Here is a 9,254-nt window from a genome sequence, read left to right as displayed (position 1 = left end):
AGAGACATAGAAGCAATAGAATTACATATCAAGTGAGCCAACTCATACGGATGAAGACTGAGGTGTCACATGATCAGTGGTCTATAAGCTAGAGTCCCAGGAAAGCTGGTGGTGTAATTTAGTCTGAGTCCAAAGCCCCAAGAACTAGGAACACAGTATGAGAGAGAGCAGAAGATGAATGTCCCATCTCAAATGCAGAGCGCAAATGTACCCTTTCTATGCCTTTTCTTCTACTCAGACTCTCAGTGATTCCAATGACACTTGCTCACACTGGTGAGGGTGGATCTTCTTTGCTCAGTCTACCTATTCAAATTCTAATCTCTCTGGAAACACCCACACAGACAAAACCACAGATAATATTTTACCAGGTATCTGGGCATCTCTTAGCCCAGTCAAGCTGACACATTAAAATTAACCATCACATGTTAGTTATTATACGATAATCTATTTCTATCACATTTTACAAGATGACCTAAAGTATAAACAAAAAGACACAAAAATATATGACAATAATATAAATACAAGTGAGTTACTAATAAATTCACACAAGCATCACATTCAGCTGTCAAGTTTTCACAACCTGTGTCTCCTTGCAGTCTCTAAGGGATAAAGCATTGTCAAAGTTATAATGAAGTAGGGCAGGTGGGTGGAGATACACGTTTTTTTCTTCAAAAAATGTTAGATTTGGTATGTAATTAGATGTATTGCCCTAACAGTGGATAAGAATAGAATCTAGAGTTTCAAAATTTAAGCAGTTTGCCTCAGGCCAAAAACACTGGCTGAGAGGGAAACACAAACATCTGGAGGTTACAAAGGGAAAAAAAATGGAGGGTTTTTTACATTTTCAAGCCTACTGGGAAATTAAAAGGGGTGGGGAAGAGATAAATCAGCTGACAAAAACAAACAACCGAAATCACATGAAAACTCCAAATCGGAGGGTGAGAGGGCCACAGTGGCGCTCCTTGCCCAGGTCTCTGCTGTCATGCCCCACGACGGGGACCCTCCATTGATTGGTGAGGTGGTGATTGCTGTTCCATGATGATATTGGCAAATAATAGTTTTTTCCCCCAATTCTCACACCCACGTCAGCCCTCAGACTCAAGATGGGGTGCAGAGAGACTAAGAAAACCACTTCAAGCTCATCAGCTGTAACTCTTGCACTGCCCTTGCTGTTCTACTGTGCTGCACCATATTGGTCTTTACAGAAAAGTAGAAAGCTCGTCTGTTGTCTCCCAGGGGCTCCATTTCTTCAACTTACTCATGCATGGACTATGAGAGGAAATTCACCTCTGTGTATGAATTAGTGGAAAGTGAGAAACAATTGGAGAAATAATGATTAAGATGAACACCAAACGGAGATGGAGCAAGTCCAGAGGCAATGGAAGTTAGTGTGGTACAGTGTAAGGTGACTTCAAGTGCCTTGGAGTTTCCTCTTTTCCTTCCTGTTTTCACAGCAGGTGGGCATCAGCTGCACTGGTCACCAAGGATTGTCTCAGGAAAGGATTATTACAGGAAGATGAATTTTTAAAAAAGTGACTCCGTATGACTCAGGGAGGAGAAAAAATTTATTGGGTCACTGCACTGGCATCTCCCCTCAAACACATCTTTAAGACAGAATCCCCCAGAACTGCAGGGAGTGGGAAAGGCATATCGAGAGGATTAGTGAAAGGAAAGAGGTTGAGCCCACGAAAAATCATAGAAATGGGAGTGGAGGGAGCATCAGAGACCACCTAACTTGACCTCAAGCATCATCCGGGCTCGCATCTGAGCTCCTCTGCAGTTGTAGCCAGCTGTACTGCGCAAGTCCATGCCAAGGATCTGGCAACGTTCTTCTTTCTATAGTTGTAGAACCGCAGGAAAACCTCAGCAATTAGATGACCAAGAATGTCTAAAAATGTAAGTGTAGAGAGGGATGGGAGTCTTGGTTGAAAATTGATATGAAAAGCAACCAGACATTGAGATAAAACTGACAATGTGCTACTATATCTTTGTAAGAGTTTGGGGATGGCTTCCTAAGATATCTAAAACAATTCTTTAAAAAGTTAACCCTAAAAAACCAGTATCTCCTACAAGAAGAGAATGTACTTTTAGTACTGTATATGATGTGACTCAATAGCAATAATATTTACACAGCCAGAATAACATAAGCAATGAAAGTCTATTTAAAAATAAAAGTAACGTAACTATATTGGGAAGAGAACTGGTCATATTGTAGGAAGGTGGGAAGAGCTAACTCCTTGCCTTCCATAGCATGAAGACAATGAATCCTTACAACTGACTAGAATCAAGAAATAGCAGGATTCCAGCTGGCTATTTAAAATATGGGCATAAATACCACAAGAAACACTAAAAGTGGATGGAAGTGATTGCCTCTGGGAAGCTAAAATTGAGAACAGAAAGCATGAGACAGGAATTACTGGATTTCTTTCTGTTTTGGAAGGCAAGGGAGGCTATATTAGGCCTTCTGAGCCATGTACATATATTCCTTAGATAAAAAAATTAAAATTAAATTTGAAAATTGTAAGGTATTTGTGTATTATTAGGTGATTGTACTAGGGGTCAGTTAGCTCTTCTCCCTTTGAGAATCTATGATCCTTTATCAAAATATGTAAAAACCTCCAGCATTGTAGCCAGGCAGAGGTGCATGGCCATTGTTGGTTCCCAAAGCTTCCAAATTCAAATGTATTTGCCTCCTTTGGGGCGTGGCTTTGTCTATTGAGGAGCTGATTTCACTTGTGCCATGAAATCTTTGCTTTAGTGCTTCACTTGGCCTTTGTGTTTGTGTGGATGTGCCCGTGCTAATACCATTTTCAATTTAAAAAGTTTTCAACAATAATTTTGTCATTGAGGCACAACACGCACACTGAAATACATCAGCTCTAAGTGCATAGCTTGATGAATTTTCTCAAAGTGAACACACCCACATAATCAGGACTCAGATCAAGAAACAGAATATTACCAACAGCCCTACCAATCACGATTGCTTCTGTCATCTTCAAAGATACCTGGTGTTCTAAATTCCAAACCAAATACAGTACAGTGAGCCCTCCGTAATCATTGGTTCTGCATCTTCAGATTTTACCAACTGTGGATCAAAAATATTAGTAAAAAAAGACAATAAAAATAACAATACAACAATAAAATAATACAAATAAAAGGTAGAGTATAACAACTGTTTATGTAGGATTTACGTTGTGTTAGGTACTATATGTAATACTGAAATGATTTAAAGAATACAGAGAATATATGTAGGTTACATGCAAATACTACACCATGTTATTTAAAGGAATTGAGCATCCTAGTGTTTTGGTATCCAAGTGGGGTCCTGAGACCAATCCCCTGTGCGTACAGAGAAACAACTGTCTGTGTTCTTTTGTGTGTAGACTTTCCCTCAATAGTTTGCTCATGCAATTAATTAATTGCCATGTACCACAATTTATTTATTCATTCTATGGTGAATAATGCTATTGTGAGCATTCTTGAACATATCTTTCAGTGCATTTGTATCCGGCAGATACTTAAAGGAGGAGCTGTTATGTTCAGCATTTGGTAGACATCATCAAGTAGGCTTCCAAGATGTTTTTTTCTCAGTTTTCAGTCCCAATAGCTGTATATAAGAGTAGCCACTGCTATGCAATTTTCCCCACGACTGCATTGCCCACTTAAAAAACATTAGACATCTTGGCAAGTGCTATCTCATTGTGGTTTTAATTTGTATTTCCCTTTGATTAAAAAGTAGAGAAACTGTGCATAAACTTTATGATTTTCTTTAACAATTTTATTTTCTTGGCTTGGTATTTATAGTGCTTCTTGAACATGACCCAGTATCTATTCAGTTTTGAGAAGTTACCAACCACTACTATTTCAAATATGACCTGTACCCAACCTTCTTCATCCTTTCCTCTTGAGATTCCAATTATTTATGCATTAAAGTTTTCTACCATGTCTCACATTCTTTCTTGTATTTTCTACTCTCTTCTCTCTTTGTACTTCATTTTCAGTATTTTTTTCCCCCTCTAACTTATCATTCACTGCCTAATTTTATTTAAACCCATTTGATGAGCTTTAAGTCTCTATCTGAAAACTCCAGTTTCTGGTTACTTATTTTGTCTTCATTCTAGTCAATTGGTTTCAAATAAATTCTTCTATTCTTGTTTGGATGGTTTTCTTTTTAAAGAAACTTCTTATTTTGGAATACAGTTAGGTTTACAAAAAAGTTGCAAAAGTAATCTAGACTTCCTTATGTCTTTCGGCCAGTTCCAGTTTCTCCTACTGTCTTATAGCACTGTGGTAAATTTGTCAAAATGAAGAGACACCAGCATTGATATTTTTGCTATTAAACTGAACTTAGACTTTACCTGGGTATTTTTTTATTGAATGCCAGGCATTTTGAATGATGAATTGTGAAGGTAATTTGAAGCTCTAGATGTTATCTTCCTTCAAAGATAATTTACTTATTCTTCTAGTAGGAGGCTGGGCTGGGGAAGATTATATTATAAAATTGAAATAATGTGAATATAGATTTCCTTCATCCTGAGGACTGATCCAGTTCTGGTTTACCTTTTTCTTTTGGTGTAGTCTTTTGGAACTCCAACTAAAGGTCTAGGATATCAGGACCTCTCCTCCTTACTGGGCTGTGAACTCTATTTTATTTTTTCCTTCATACCTATGAGACTGTCAAAAGCTCTGTCCACTTCTCAGCCTTTCAAACACCACTTTCACTTTCAGAATTAACAATCAGCTTGAAGAGAAAAGTGGCCCCAAATATGCACATCTTAACTCCTTTGGCTTTTTTTTCAGACCTTGAACCTGCAAATTTTCCTTGCCTAGTTACTTTCTGATGCCTTCAAGAGTCAAATATATATGTATGTGTATACATATGTGTGTGTGTGATACCAGGTAACTCATATAAATGGAGTCATATAGCATTTCTGATTTTGTGGCTGGCTTATTTCACTGCATATAATGTCCTCAAGATTCATTCATGTTGTAACATGTGTCATAGTTTCTCCCTTTTTAAGACTGTATAACATGCCACTGTATCTGTACACCAAATTTCATTTATTCCTTCATCTACTGATTGATACTTGGGTTGCTTCCACTTTTGACTATTGTAAATAATGCTGTTATGAAGGCGAGTATACAAACATCTGTTCAAGACCATGTTTTTAATTCTTTTGGATATATGCAGTGAGTCCTCATGCAATGTTGTTGATCGGTTCTTGGAAACTGAGACTTTCAGAAAAACAGTGTACTGTTCAATGAAATCACTTTTGCCATAGACTGATTGATATAAGCTAGAGTTAAGTTCCTGTGGCATATAGTACATTGTTTTACTGAAAGTCACAGTTTCCAAGAACCTATGGACAATGACCAGTTCCCCCGTTAGGCCGAGATATCCTAGCAAAATTGTCTGCCTCCTTAGCTGTTCCTGGGCTACAGCCACACCTCTTTGCCACCCTCCTTCCCAAACCTGTACCTCCTTCAATAGCTCCCCTTATGTCCCCCTACCTTATCCCTAGGGTACAGGACACCACCTCCCCATCTGTTGCTACAAGTCACTCACCCCTCATCATCCCCTTAAAACCCTTACCCCACTCAGCCTCAGTACCCCATCCCACAACAGGCTTTAAAAGGCCTAATGCCTGTTATCACCCATCTATTGCAACATGGCCTTTTAATTCACCCTCTTGCTTCTTCAGCATCTATACTCAAATGGGTATCGTGTATCCCCTTCCAAAGCCCAAATTTCTTCCCCTATCCAAGCTGTCCAAACAACCAGAGAAGTTCTACAGAGTGTGCCGAACTGCTCTGCCACCACCTTCAGATAGGGTAAGCAGTCTCCCCAGATCTCTCCCCGCCTCTTTTCCTTTTGAGGATGGGAGACAAGTCTGTCCCCTTCTCTCTCTTTTCCTTCAGATCCCAAGGAGACAAGTCTCTCTCTCTTTCTCTCTCTTTTCCTTTAAATCTTTCTCTTTCTAGTAGAGATGAAGAGGCAGTCTTTATCTGTGTGGAGCCAGAGGAAACAGATCTTTCCCTCTTGCTCAAAAACTCCGACTCAGTCTCAGATTCGGGAAGACAAGACTCTTCCCTTGGTGTCTGGTCAACTATGGGGACACCTGCCTTGGTCACTCAGCCACGTTACAGCCCAGGAATCAGAGACATGTACTGAAAACCCCGGAAGCTGCTCCCTCCTTCCCCTAGTCTCTCTTCTACTCCTTTCCTTAAAATTTATCTCCTTTGCCAGGGGAAATATTCCGCCCTCTATTCCTCAGTCTTCGCCTCTAGCCTGCGTCCTAGAAAACCTAAAACCTCTTCAACTCTCGCCCTATCTGAAACCTAAACATCTCTGTAACATTGCCCGGCCTGAATCCAAATGATCGGAAAATAGCACTTTCAGCTTTTCTTATGTAAACCCGTCTGGCCTCGTATATGATGCCAGCAATAAATTAAACCTGGCTGGACTGGCTGGACACTCACTGGGAGTCACGGCTTCTTCCAATTCCTGGTCCTCTGATACTATCTTTCTCTTTCTCCTATTTGGACCCCGTGTTTTCCGATTAATCTCTCGATTCCTACAAAATCGTATACAAGCGATAACCAACCAGTCAGTACAACAAATGGTCCTCTAACAACCGCACAGCACCACCCCTTGCGCTGAAGTCTCCCAGCAGTCTAAATTCTTTTCCCATTTTTAGGTTTCTGCACTGCCGTCAACCCCACTGGGAGAAGCCCTGAGAAACACCGTCCCATCGCCCCTCTTTGCCGCCCATCCTGATATGCCACTGCCCCACTCGTCATCTCTTTTTCCTTTGTATTACTAATATAAAAAGACAGGAATGTAAGGTCTTTTAGGCTGACTGACAGTGCCATGTTACCCTCCGTGACCTGCGCAGACACTCCAGATGACTTCCTGGAAAATCAAAAGTAACTGGAAGACGATGAAAAGAGGAAGAAATGATCAACCTCTGGGTGCCTACTTAACTTTGAGACATTCTCTACCGTTCCTTATTCCTGCCCTAATTGATAAGGCTATATTGGAGTTTGTAACCGACCTTGGTCAACCTCATGACTCCACGCCCTACGACCCCCTCCCAGCTTGCAAGCCTACGACCCCCTCCCAGCTTGCAAAAAAAACCACTCTAAACTGTTACTTTTCACTGTCCACCCCAAACCTATAAAACGAATTCCTATCCCACCAGCTTTCACTGACACACTTTTTGGCCCAGCCCGCCAGCACCCAGGTGGATAAACAGCCATGTTGCTCACACACACACACACACACACACACACACAAAATCAAACACCACATGTTCTCACTCATAGGCAGGTTTTGACAATGAGAACACATGAACACAGGGAGGGGAGCATCACACACTGGGGTCTGCTGGGGGAGAATAGCGGAGGGACAGCGGAGGGTAGGGAGGTTGGGGAGGGATAACGTGGGGAGAAATACCAGATATAGGTGACAGGGGGATGGAGGCAGCAAACCGCATTGCCATGTAGGTATCTATGCAACAGTTCTGCATGTTCTGCACATGTACCCCAGAGCCTAAAGTGCAGTCATATTTATATATATGAAAGAAAGGTTGGCATATAACTGAAGTGCCAGTTGAGTAAGGGTGCTCAGTTTTGATCAGGCTTGAGGTTCAGTAAGAATGCCATAACTGGCCAGGCACGGTGGCTCACACCTGTAATCCCAGCACTTTGGGAGGCTGAGGCAGGCAGATCACTGGAGGTCAGGAGTTCAAGACCAGCCTAGCCAACATGGTGAAAACCCATCTCTACTAAAAATACAAAAATTAGTCTGGTGTGGTAGTTCACGACTGTAGTCCCAGCTACTCAGGAGGCTGAGGCATGAGAATCACTTGAACCTGGGAGGTGGAGTTTTCAGTAAGCTGAGATTGTGCCACTTCACTCCAGCCTGGGCAATAGAGCTAGGCTTTCAGAAAAAAAAAAAATGCCAGAACCAAAGGTTAAAGCAACAAACTCAAGAAACTAAAGCTAGTTAGGTTGAGATAGTTGTAGAGCGCGTGTGGGAAAATCTGTAAGATAAGGCTTGAATTATTTTGGCAAAGAAAATAGTCAGAAGATGATTTCTCAGAGCAAGGGAGAGCACAGGCCTTTAAAAGTAGGGCAACCGGGTTGAAATTTATGTATTAAGTTTCTGATGTATAAAAAATTGCAACTTCCTTTATTCTCTATTACTGAACTTATCTTTCTCTGGAGACTTCCAGCTAATGTAAACTTGCCAAATTGAAAGTAACACAATCTCTACTGGCTGAATTCAAGTTCAATTCAAGGTTAGTCTCTGTCAGGATGGCTTCTCTTTTCTTCCTCTCCTCTCTGAGCTCCCAAGCTGGAGGCTCTATGCATGGGACGGGGGAGGTGCTCCCATTGCCTTCTGGGAATAGGATCTGGGAGGACCAGAAGTCTGCATCTGGTCTTTGCGCCATCTGGTTCTGTTGGGGGCTGACTTTGGCATCTGATGCATGCATGGAGAGCGTAAGTTGTGGCCCCTCATCTCTTCAAAGACAGGTGCCATGGCCGAGGACTTACTCTTGGGGACTTACCCATCTTCCCTAGTTTATTAGACTTGGCTTTCTGTAGTTCTATACATTTGGTGAAGTCTTGCCATGTTCACAAGGCAATCCCAATGTGGGCACACCATCCTAGAGACCGAGAGCCCTCATGGTCTCTGCCCCCTACTGCAGCGATGCCCCCAGGCTTGTTAGATAGCCTTCTCCCTCAGCCCTCTTCTGTGTGTCAGCAAGCCCTCACACCCAAGATGGAGCTCAGAGAGACTAAGAAAAGCCACTTCAAGCTCATCACCTGTAACTCTTGTACTGTCCTTGCTGTTATACTGTGCTGCACCATAATGGTCTCTAAAGAAAAGTAGAACGCCAGTCTGGATGTTCTCAGATTTTCTTTTCATCTATCAAAGGGTTCCATCAGAGTTTCCACTCTGCTGCCCTCTCCCTTTGGGCTGAAACCTAGGGTTGGCAGGACCCAGCCAGCATTCTCACCATAGGAAAGTCCTTCCCATCTTTATCTCTTCCAACCTTTCCCACTCATCTTCTCGGGTGAGAAAGTTCTTTCTTTCCTCTTGGGTGGGAATTTCTCTTCCTCATATCTCCTCCTTTTCCAGCCTAAGCCATACTGCTGTCTGAGTAGACCAGAACTCACATATAATGGGGCTTCTTATTAAAGCAGAGTCATAAGGACGTATAATGAGAAATTTAGAAAAGAAAGCC

Source organism: Saimiri boliviensis, chromosome 2 (assembly GCF_048565385.1).
Source record: "Saimiri boliviensis isolate mSaiBol1 chromosome 2, mSaiBol1.pri, whole genome shotgun sequence".
NCBI classification, from domain to species: domain Eukaryota; kingdom Metazoa; phylum Chordata; class Mammalia; order Primates; family Cebidae; genus Saimiri; species Saimiri boliviensis.
Note: the sequence above shows the minus strand (reverse complement) of the source record.